The 11529-nt window shown below is 42.7% G+C and overlaps 1 long non-coding RNA gene across 2 annotated transcripts; it reads left to right on the top strand.

The window, feature by feature from the left end:
* The first annotated feature begins 1140 nt into the window (after window positions 1–1140).
* LOC143844848 (uncharacterized) lies at window positions 1141–4808 on the top strand. Of its 2 annotated transcripts, none has more exons than XR_013234165.1 (3): window positions 1141–2459; window positions 2786–4534; window positions 4623–4808. It is a non-coding gene; the product is annotated as an uncharacterized LOC143844848 (long non-coding RNA). The 2 variants fall into 2 exon arrangements; XR_013234164.1 differs by having other exon boundaries at window positions 4620–4808.
* Window positions 4809–11529: the final 6721 nt, after the last annotated feature.

Here is an 11529-nt window from a genome sequence, read left to right as displayed (position 1 = left end):
ACAGCAACTGTGTGCTTTTCTACACACAGATAGCAGGATATTGCCTAATATCATTATTGAACAAGGGGGGGGGTCCCTCAAGGACTTGTGGGGGCATCTTATTTCCCCCCCCACACACACACACACACTATTCAGTTGAGGCCAGGCAGGCTTCTTTAGGGCCAGGGATCATTAGCCAGTTGGCGGTGGCAGAGCATAAAGTTCTTTGAGGGGCATAGTCAGGGAGACGGTCCCTCAGGTACACTGGGCCCTGGCTGTGTATTGCCTTAAATGTAATTACCAGAACCTTTAGCCTGATCCGGAATTCAACTGGCAACAACTGTAGCTAATCGAGAATAAGCCGAATGTGGGACCTCCATGGTGTTGCTGTGAAGACCCTAGCCGCTGCATTTTGGACCAGCTGTAGTTTCTGGATCAAGGCTAAGGGCAGGTCTGCATAGAGCGAGTTACAGAAGTCCAGTCTAGTGGTGACTGTCACATGGATCACTGTGGCTAGGTGTTCCGGGGCCAGGTAGGGCGCTAGTAGCTTGGCTTGGCAGAGGTGGCAGAGTGCCAGCTGTGCTACCTTTGTGACCTGGCCTTCCATTGCGAGGGAAGCATCCAGGATCATGCCCAGGTTTCTGGCGGAGTGAATTACTGAGAGCTGCACACCATCCAGGGTGGGCAGATAACACTTCTCCATTTTATCCTGACCCTGTGATGTAAGTTAGGCTGAGAATATGTAACTGGTCCGAGGTCACCCAGTGAACAACATGGTACTGTGGGGATTTTAACTGGATCGAGTAGAAAATGTATACATCATCCTGTAAACGTATTGCAAAGCAATTACATTTTGGAATTCTAGTACTTGTGAATGTAGAAAATATTGAATTGGCTGTTAAGTGAACATTTATTCCACATGCTGTGAAGGTTTTGTATTTGTTAGAGGAGAACATGAAGACTTTCCATCAGATGTGATCGGGTATTTGCCTCTCCCACAGACTCACCAGTTTTTATCTGCTTGTGACCAAAGCAGGTAGAGAGAAGCAGCTTTAGCCTCTCCTTCCTGCATTGTGCAAAAATCATCCTTACATGAAGCTATATAAGTGGCCGGAGGGGGGGGGGGGGAGAGGCTAAAACTGCTTCTCTCTACCTGTTGTGGTGACAAGCAGAAAAGAGCTGGGGTGTGTTTGGGAGGCACAAAACTCCCATTGCACCTCTGATGTAAAGTCCTTGTGGTGTTCCCCCAACATACACAAAGACGTATAATCAGATAAGCGCTTAATTCAAGTTCCATTAATGTGTATGTGGGAATAGTTTGTGGTTGGGATAAAGCCAGCAGGAGAGAGATGATATGCCCAGCACTTGGTTTGCAAGGAAAAAAGAAAAACAAAGAGACATAGCGGTGGGTAGTTCCAGCAGCACTGACCTACCAGGGTCCAGCTGTCATTGGAGACCATTCATCGGGGCGACCAGAGCTGTCTTGACCTAATGACCTGGGCGGGAGCCTAACTGTAATGGATCCAAAACTGATGCTTCAGGAATGCCAGAGGTTGATTCGCAGCAGCCCTTTCAATTTCCTTTCCCAGAAACATAAGATGTGAGACTGGCCAGTATCTGCCTGGGTCCTGAGGATCCAACAATGTTTTTTTTTTCAATTAGGGACAAACCACTGCCTCCTTCAGACCATCTGGGAAGGTCCCCATAGAAAAGGACAAGTTGATGATAATCTGGAGTGGTCCTCCTACCTTCTCAACACTAGTTTTCACCAGACAAGTTAGGTACTATGTTCTAAAGCAAATTCACATTGCTGTGCATTATTAAGCTCATTTATGACATTCAGCTCCAGGCACAGAGAAAAACAAATAGTTCCTGTTACTTGTTTAGAAGTGGGAGACTGGGACTTCTCTCAAGCATCTTTCAAAAAGAAGTACTTGGAGGATTACGTTAGGTAATCAAAGGCATTTCTGGGGATTTGAAGAGTAGGCCACAGTCATCCATCAGTAACTATGATTTAAAGGCAAGGGAATTGCTCTGCTACATTTGTAAAGGTCACACAAACTGTCCCCGAAGGACCAGGCACATTTCTTTGCAAGAATATTATAGATGCAGAGTCTTAAAAGAGCCATAGTTATTCTTATGGAAGTCAATGATTTAGCAACCCAACATTTTCCCCCAGTGCTATAGTTGAAGTGTAATGACTCACTTCAGATAGTTGCTTTTAGTAAAAACAAACAAACTGTTTACTGTTTACTGTTGCTAATCTTGAAAAAAAAAGAATCCCTGTGGTTGGCAGAAGAGGGGGAGAGCTGGAAATGTCTAGCTGGAGTGAACTGAAACTAGGGTGTAGCCTCAGCTACGACCCACAAGCTGCTCCCTGGGGATCTGCAGCATAACTAGGGGAAATACTGTTTGCTTTAGTATTGCCAGTTTGCTTACATTTTACAGATGAAAGAGTGTTATGACTACACTCTGTCCAGGTGTTACACGAAAAATGGACGATTCCAAATTAGTGACAAAGAGAAAAAGAATCTATCCAGTGGCTTAAGTCTCTTATATTATTTATTCACTTCGACTCTGCCAGAACGGCCTCTAGATTGTTTTCCGTTTTCAGTCTTTCATCAGTGGCAGTGAGTCCTACATAGACAAATGTCCTTATTAGTATATGTAGGACTCACTGCCACTGATGAAAGACTGAAAACGGAAAACAATCTAGAGGCCGTTCTGGCAGAGTCGAAGTGAATAAATAATATAAGAGACTTAAGCCACTGGATAGATTCTTTTTCTCTTTGTACACTCTGTCCAGGGCCAGAGACTCACTTATAAACCCACATGAGTCAAAAAGAGAAGATTTAACCCCGGAATGTGAGGAAGAAGCACTGCCATGAAGGACCAAGCTTTTACGGAGCCGCTTCATATTGTCCATGCAGCAAGGAACTATTCATTTTGGGGGTCTCCACAGAAAGTGAGGGGAAGAGTTGATGTCCCTAAGATGAAGACTTGGAATAGCAATGGGGCCAGCCAGAAGGAACAGGAAGGGCTTGTGAATCTGTTCCCTCACAGGTTGTAATATACATTTCATATTAAAAATCATTACCCATGCACCTCTCCACTAATGGATGTTTTTGAATATACCACCTCATCTCCTGGACTTTCCATTAATTTGTTTTAAATAGACAGTTCTGAACGGATTTAAAAATCAAGGAGCAGTATGTTCTTTTAGTTAAAGAGATGGTAGGAAAAAATGTGACTGTCCAACAATTAAAAATTAATTCATTATGTGAAATGGCATGGTGTGTATGGATAGTTGATTAATACAGCAGAGGTTATAGAGGTGTTATAAAGGTGTGATACTGAGTGCAGTAAATGAATCCCCCTAGAAGTATATTGCAAAAAGTATACTTCTGTATATTCAGGTAGATCCAGTTCACAGTCAGGTTGCAGTCAAAAGAAGAGAGAAACCTAATTTTAAGAGTATTTTCCCTATCACAAATTGTCAGCTTGTCTGGCATCATGTGTGTATGTGAGTATGAGGAGAGACCTGTAGAGTCCTGTATTCTCCATGGAAGGCCATGTGAAGTCAGCGAGAGGACAAAGCAAGCGAGGGGAGAGGGTTAGAGAGCAGTTTGCAGGTTAAGACAAAGCGACATTATTAGGGACAATACATCCATGTTCTTTCCCTTTCTCCCAGCTCAAAACATTTAACTTCTATATAGGGTTGTGAGTGCCCTGCATAGGGCAGGAGGTTGGACTAAATGACCCAGGAGGTCCCAGCCCTATTATTCTATGATTCTATATGCCTGGCTAGGAAACAGAAGCTCGAAGAAAGGAAGAATCAGGCTATGAGTGCTAACAAGAGTTTTAAAGAACATACCCAAAGGTCAGGGGGATAAAAATAGGGATTGGCCTTGGTGAATAGGATTTGTTGTAGCATACGCAATGTGCTCTGCTTGTGTATTCATAAATAAAGGTAGCCTAGATTAACACTGCCTCCATACAAAGGAATTAAACTGTGTAACCCTCCTCCTGATAATTTCACTGTTTAATGGAAGGAGGGGGAGGGAGAGAAACAATAATGAAGATTCCCAAACGTGTTGACTACGACAGAGTTAAAAGTGAATATCTGGCATGAAAGCAAGTAAAATCTGCATTCAGACAAGAGATAAAAGCACCACGTGTCATCACAAACCCAAGTCAGCCTTGATTCCTTAAAGGCAAATCTCACCTCATAACTTTCAGTGAGTTCTTTGTATGGCTTAGTCTACAGCCAGACTCCCACTGGGGGAATTAGCTCTCACTTTTTGCTGTAATTTATTGTCCAAACTAGGCAAACATTTTGTAGGTTAATAAATATGTCTACATACTTGAGTTAAAATTAAATATGTCATACTGGATTACTGTAAACGGATGTAGTAAGTTATGAGAAATAGGGGGGTTTATTGGCAAGAACTTAAATTATATAACCTTTGCAATATCCCTTTCTTTTCTGTTGTGTAGGGAAATAGATCAACTGAATGCATGTGCTTGTCAAACATCAGATGAAGTAAGCTCTCAGGTATGAAAGGTTATGCTGGAATAAATTCTATTTGTATCTAACATGCCACTGGAATTCTCTTCATTTACATTTCTCTCTTTTCCAGTAGATGTCAGTAGAACTCTGCTAATACTTCCTGCTCTACGGGCTCCAGCTTGAAAGTTGATTTGTTTTCTGACGCTGCAGTGATCATCAATATGTTCTGAAATTCCTTCCCTCTTTGGAAACACATTCTTCTATACTTGTAAATAAGTTGTGCAGACATTCTTTTTTTTAGTAAAAAGATATCCTTGTTTTCAGTGAATGATTTTTGACTGGAGGTGTCAGCAGCGATGTTTTCCCTCCTTTCACTTCATAAGCTTGGAAGTGAAGGAGAGCAACCAAGACATCTAAGGATGAGGAAACATTTTGAAAGTTCTTTCATTTGGTTCTAAGATTCCTATATCGATTTCATTTCTCCATTGTGAGAAATAAATCCACCAGTCCTTATTGTTCAACCAGTCCCCCCCCGTGCCAATTTTCCTCTATTGACTCAAGTTCCCCCCCCCAGTTTTGCATAGGTGACATAAATAGAGGGTGTAAATGGCACAAGATGCTGTAAAAACGGTTAAAAGAGAGGACAATCACTTACAGCAACAAAAATGACGTGGACCAAATTTGGTAATAATGACAAGATACAAAATAAACAAGTAATCAATGGCCATCTCATGTCATCCTAGCTCATCAGTAACTGTGCAAGGAAGGACCCCAGGATCTACCATTTATCAACATCTCATAATATAGTCAACATCCTTCAGAGCAAAGTGTATCCTAAGCAGAAAGCAACCACAAGCAAAGAGTTATAACAAAATAGTCCATGGATAAATTCTCACATTTTCCTGTGATCTGATTTTAAACAGATGTAACCTCAGGATGAAAACAGGTTCCCATTCCTTAAGGCCAATGTCATGGGTCCTCTAGACCTACGAAGCTCTAGGATCAGCCTTGCAATCTATAATGTAGGAAATGTCTCTAGGGTTATTACTTCAGGAATCCACTTGCATGGATTTCACAACCAGTAATGCTATCTGTCATGTGGTCAACTGGGGTGATGGTGAAGGGACCAAATGACATAGTTTGAAGAATGCAGCATGTGTTGGTGCTGGGAGGCTTGGGTGCACTGAAGCAGTCCCTCTATTATTTGGTTATAGCATAGATTCTTTTAAATTAAAAAAAAAAACCCAAAGGATAGATACATCGCCTTTATACTCTGGTCATGTCAGTCAGTAAACCATGGATGACAGAAGCGAACATTGTAGCCGTGGATTGATTGTGATAGCAAAGCTTTAGCTGTCATTTAGCATCCCCCCCAGTGGACCCATTCATAAACAGCCATCCTACCAGAGCTTCTGGTGCAACAGTAACAGTCTTACCTGTCCCCACCCACTTGCTCCCTTTCTTCCTCATTGAGAAATGTTAAGGAGCCCTACAGCCGAGAGTCTGTGATGAAAGGAGTTGTGCCCCCTTCAATTTCAGGAACCAAGCTTTGGACACCTCATGAACTCTACCACGACAACGGGGGGGGGGGGGGGGTGAGCAAGGAGAGGAAGGATGAACTTAAACTAGCATTCAGTTCTGTTTTGAAGGTGAGCTCCCAGACTATGCAGCTGGAAAAGACCCTCTGCGCCTACATTTCTATATTATGTCTTTCTTCAGTGCAATACTGCTACTAAATTCCAGAAACTGATTCCTGCACAGAAATAGGGAGCAGACTGGCAAATATAAAACGAGGATTCATGATATGGCAAGAACGTCTTCTCAAGAAAACAGGTCAATAAACACACCAAACTGTTGGTCTTTTGTCTCCCGTCCCATTTCCTCTCTTCTTTGCACTCTTCTCATTTCAGTTGGAGTAGCTTAAAGCACCCAAGTAGTACAAGGAACAAGTAGCTTTTCTTTGCAAGTTACTGTCTTTGGGATATTTTAGTTTACTTTCCTCAGCCAGAATAAGATGAAAGGGAGGGAGGTTTTAAGACTGGAGCACATGGAAAGGGACCGGAGAAAATAATGGCTGGAGCCAATGTTCAGCTTCCTTCTCTCTCATTTGATTGAGTAGTTATATTGTTTGGTAGTTACTACATTCTGAAACCAATTTATTTTTTAGCATTTGGAAGAATTTTGGTACATGAACCTACATTCGCAATATCATGAAACCAAATGAATATTAAGGGCACAAGACAAATTGCGAGTCTTCTATGATACTTCAAAAAGCAGGTGGGTGAAAATGTCCTTCCATAGAATGGAGGAAGAAATACAGGGTATTCAAAAATGCAACAAGAGTGACAGATTCTAATTGCCTATGCTTAATGATTGTGTAATTATTAGAAAATTGGAATGTGCCTTATGCTTCAGATAATCCAGCAAATGTATTTTGCACTATTGTACTTAATGTAAATGTACTATCGATGTTCTTTCTCTCTGAGGAGAAAATAATCCCAAGATTTTATATCATTCTGCCAGTGTTCCATTTTATTATTTAATCTATTTCTTTTTAATGATAATAATGGGCAGTTGCAATTAGCAGCTTGCATTAGGGATTTCAACAAATAGCTTTAAGTCCAATGGAAATTTTAGGGAAGTAGAATGTGATGCTGAATATAAAGTCAGGCTTTTTTAAGATTAAAAAAAATTGATCTGCCAAATCTGTGTTATCTAATTAAAGGTTTCAGCAAGGCAAGGGGGGTGGGTGGAAGTGCTGGAAGCATATTGCTAAAATCATTAAGATAAAGGAGAGTGTAAAAGTTGGCTTGAAACTCAACATCAAGAAAACGAAGATCATGGCATCCGGCCCTCTCAATTCCTGGCAAATAGATGGGGAAGAAATGGAAATAGTGACAGATTTTATTTTCCTGGGCTCCAAGATCACTGCAGATGGGGACTGCAGCAAAGAAATTAAAAGACGCTTGCTCCGGGGGAAGAAAGCTATGGCAAATCTAGACAGCATCCTAAAAAGCAGAGACATCACCCTGCCAACAAGAGTGTCTAGTCAAGGCTATGGTATTCCCAGTTGCAATGTATGGCTGTGAAAGTTGGACCATAAGGAAATCCGAGCATCAAAGCATTGAGGCTTTTGAACTCTGGTGCTGGAGAAGACTCTTGCAAGTCCCTTGGACTGCAAGGCAAACAAACTAGTCAGTCCTAGAGGAGATCAGCTCTGACTGTTCCTTAGAAGGCCAGATCCTGAAGATGAGACTCAAATACTTTGGCCACCTCAGGAGAAGGAAGGACTCGCTGGAGAAGAGCCTAATGCTGGGAGTGATTGAGGGCAAAAGAAGAAGGGGATGACAGAGAATGAGGCGGCTGGATGGAGTTACTGAAGCAGTCGGTGCAAACTTAAATGGACTCCGAGAAATGGTAGAGGACAGGAAAGCTGGAGGATCATTGTCCATGGGGTCACGATGGGTCGAACACGACTTCGCACCTAATAACAAGAACAAAACATTAATATTTTCTTTACAGACACCAGAAGCAGGGAAACAAAAATATGCAGCTTTATTACCAGAAACTCACTTATGCACATGTCCTGTGACACGTGTATATTCAGCATTTGCCAATGTTTATGAGGTGATTAGGAAAATAAGGAAAATAATAAAAGAAATAGGTAAAATATCTGGAACTGTAGCAGGCACATGGATAGGAAATAACAGGGGGGGGGGGGGAAGGATTACACTCAGTATATTTACCAGTCCTGGAGAGGCAGAAATACGACACAGCCATCCAGTGGCATGAAGGGTGATCCAAACAGGTCCAAATCAGAAGCAAGAAGCCACTGTTTATATATGTTCTTGGGGTGGGGGCTATGTGATGTAACTCAGGTGAGCACATGATGGAATTTTCCTTGGAGCAGGATGTTGAGCAATGCCCTGGTCAGGTCCAGAGAGAGGAGTTGATGGGTCTCAGAAAGGGAACCATTATATCTCAATAGGTCTAGTTGCTGTGGTTGAGGAAGAGATTTCCCCCTGGCAGAGGGGCCAAGCACGAGTCATAGGTGTGAGACAAAGGAGTTCACCCAGGAGCCCCAGGACAAACAGGTTTCTGCCAGGCTGCTGAATCAGCAATACAATGGAGTGGGGGAGACGGAGGAGAGCAATACATGTTTCAGGCCATTTCTGTCATTTCTAACCTGTAGTGAAGGACAAGCTGAAGTGGGGGGTTTCCAAAATGGAGTCAGTCCCAACAGCTAACAGTCTCTGGCTTTGGCACAAGCCTAGGCTATGAACTGTGCTACAGGTTGTGGACAAAACAGTGTGCCAGCCTGTAAGGCAGGGTCCTGCCATACATAACAGCTTGTCCCTAAAACGGAATTAGAAATTAAACACCATGCCAATAAGTTCCAGGTTGGCATGCAGTAGAAGAAGATTAGTGACAAGTAGCACCTGAAAGACACACAGAATTTCCAACATGAAAGCTCTCAAGAGTCAAAGCTCTGAAGGAATGAATGGAGCTGTGATTCTCACAAGCTTCAACTCTGGATATCTGTTGGTCTTTGCGGTGCTACGGGACTTGAATGCTTCAAAAGGGATCCAGGAAGTATGTGACATCTGGTGGCTGCCAGCCTTTCTCTAAAAGGACTCAAGTAGATACGGTTTAAGAGCCAGATTGGTATAGTGGTTAGGAGTGCGGACTTCTAATCTGGCGAGCCGGGTTTGATTCCCCACTCCTCCACATGTGGCCAGCTGGGTTACCTTGGGCTCGCCACACCACGGATAAAGCTGATCTGACCGAGCAGTAATATCAGGGCTCTCTCAGCCTCACCCACCTCACAGTGTGTCTGTGGTGGGGAGAGGGAAGGGAAGGCAATTGGAAATTGGAAGCTGCTTTGAGACTCCTTCGGGTAGAGAAAAGCGGCATATAAGAACTAACTCTTCTTCTTAATACATTTTAATACGGCATCTGAATAGTCACGGGGAACTGCGGAGAGAGAGAATGTGCTTTCTAACAGCAGGAGCAACATACAGCCGTGTACCCCCTTGCTGGCACATCTACTAATATGGTCTCATTGATGCTTCTTTGACACCTTTTCTGAACCTGGGAAGATGGATGGATGGTGTGTTTGTGACAGGTACAGAAAGCATATTCATCTCCCGTAACAGTCATCTGGGAAGCAGCCCTAATGCACACTGCAGCATCATGCAGTATGAGACCCTGCAGGCCATAAACCCCAACTCCTAGAGAAACATCAGAGACTCCCCGTTCTCTGGAGTACTGGGCAGACAAAAGAACTACATCAGTTCAAGGATGGCCCATTTCTCAACATTAGGGCTCCTCCAGGACCTTTAATAGTTGTGCAGAAAAGAGAATTTCAACCAGTATCCCCTGTCACGTCGCAGTGTTAGAGGGCTTTGAAAAACTGCTCCTGTCAAAAGATGCTCACTGCCAGAACTACTTAGGAATCGGAATCACAATGTAGACAATGTTTGGGCTTTTCTACTTTGTCTTGCATCAAGGCTGCATCAGAGACACCTGACTCAGAGCCACCAATAGCAAATTTCCATTGCCTTTATAAGGCCTTGGTCCTCTTGTCTCCTGGGTGTAGAGAAAAGGAACATTTTGTTAGAAGGACGGTATGAGGATTTTTCAAAGAGGGAAATATTTCTGGAAGTAACAAGCAAATATTAGCCTACGTTTCCCCCTCTCTAGGTAGCTGTTCCCCACACTGGTTGTGACTAATATTATCTCTGTGGTGAGTGTCATTCTTTTGCGTATATCTTGCACTTTAACTATGCTGAAAAATAGCTTTCACGTGGGCTTGGAGAAAAATGTTTACCAGAACATGAAATTCTGATACATGTGAAAGAAGATGTGATAATGCTCATCTGTGAACAGGCATTGTGAGTAATATCCGAAACCACTGCCAGACTTTCATGAGAATGTATGAGGCTGGCCAACATCTGGGCCACCACATTTTTCTAGTCTAGTTATTTCAATACCTTGCTTGGTCATTTTCGTCCCTGTTTATTTGTTTATTTATTTGATTTCTATATCGCCCTTCCATATGGCTCAGGGTGGTTTACATACAACATGGGGGATACATGGAACAAATTAATATATAACATAAAACAACAACAATAATAATCTAACAGTGGAGGGAGGCATCGCCAGTTCTTTTCAGTTTCAGAATTATTGGCCATTTTATGCAGGTCTACTCAGAAGCCTGCTGGGCCTATTCAATACAGCTTGATCCCAGGAAAGTCTTGGCTCACCGTTCTGCTGATGACCTCAGTTTATTTTGTGGCCTTTGTGGAATGAACGGATGCCCCTGCACTGATTTGGCTGAATCTCCACACCTTGATTGTCTGATTCCTTGCTATTTGGGTTCCAGAATGTATTAAGGCTCCCAGTCCTACGAAGAACTCCCCTCTCCTTACCCAGAAAGAGCTCCTCTAGCACACCTAGCAAAGTTGGCAGTGAATGAATCTTAAAAGGATTTTCTCCAGATTAGTTGAAAGGCAACATAATCTGGATACTAATTTAGTTAAAGGTAATTCTTCCACTATGAAGATGTGACAGATTCCACAAAGGACCTATGGATTGAAATTAGGGGTCACTGATTTCTCCCCTACTGCTGCAGACCTCTGACTCCCTCCAACTGTTCCTGGAGGTCCCCTTTCTTGCAGAAGCAGCATTTGGGAGTATTTGGGGCTAAGTTGGGGGGGAGTAATGACTCTAGGGATGAAAATCCTTTCCTCCCGCTGAACTCCACTGTAGGATCCAAGCCTATGGGCTCTTTTAGCCGAGTTTTCTTCCATCTCACTAACTGTTTGCCATATTAAAATATAAGCCTTTTGCATGTTTAGCTCTGATTGTTCCCAGAGACCACTGTTGTTTTTTGTTTCTCTGGAACAAAAGTCAAATGAAAGAATACTAACCGATGGAACGGAAAGAACTAGGCAAAACTTCATCTTGAAAGGTATATATTTGGCTAGAATATTAATCTTTAACATATATGAATACGCCCCCTGAGAGTCAAGGAAACG

Source organism: Paroedura picta, chromosome 9, assembly GCF_049243985.1.
Source record: "Paroedura picta isolate Pp20150507F chromosome 9, Ppicta_v3.0, whole genome shotgun sequence".
Classification (NCBI taxonomy): domain Eukaryota; kingdom Metazoa; phylum Chordata; class Lepidosauria; order Squamata; family Gekkonidae; genus Paroedura; species Paroedura picta.
This window is presented reverse-complemented; position numbering and strand designations above follow the sequence as displayed.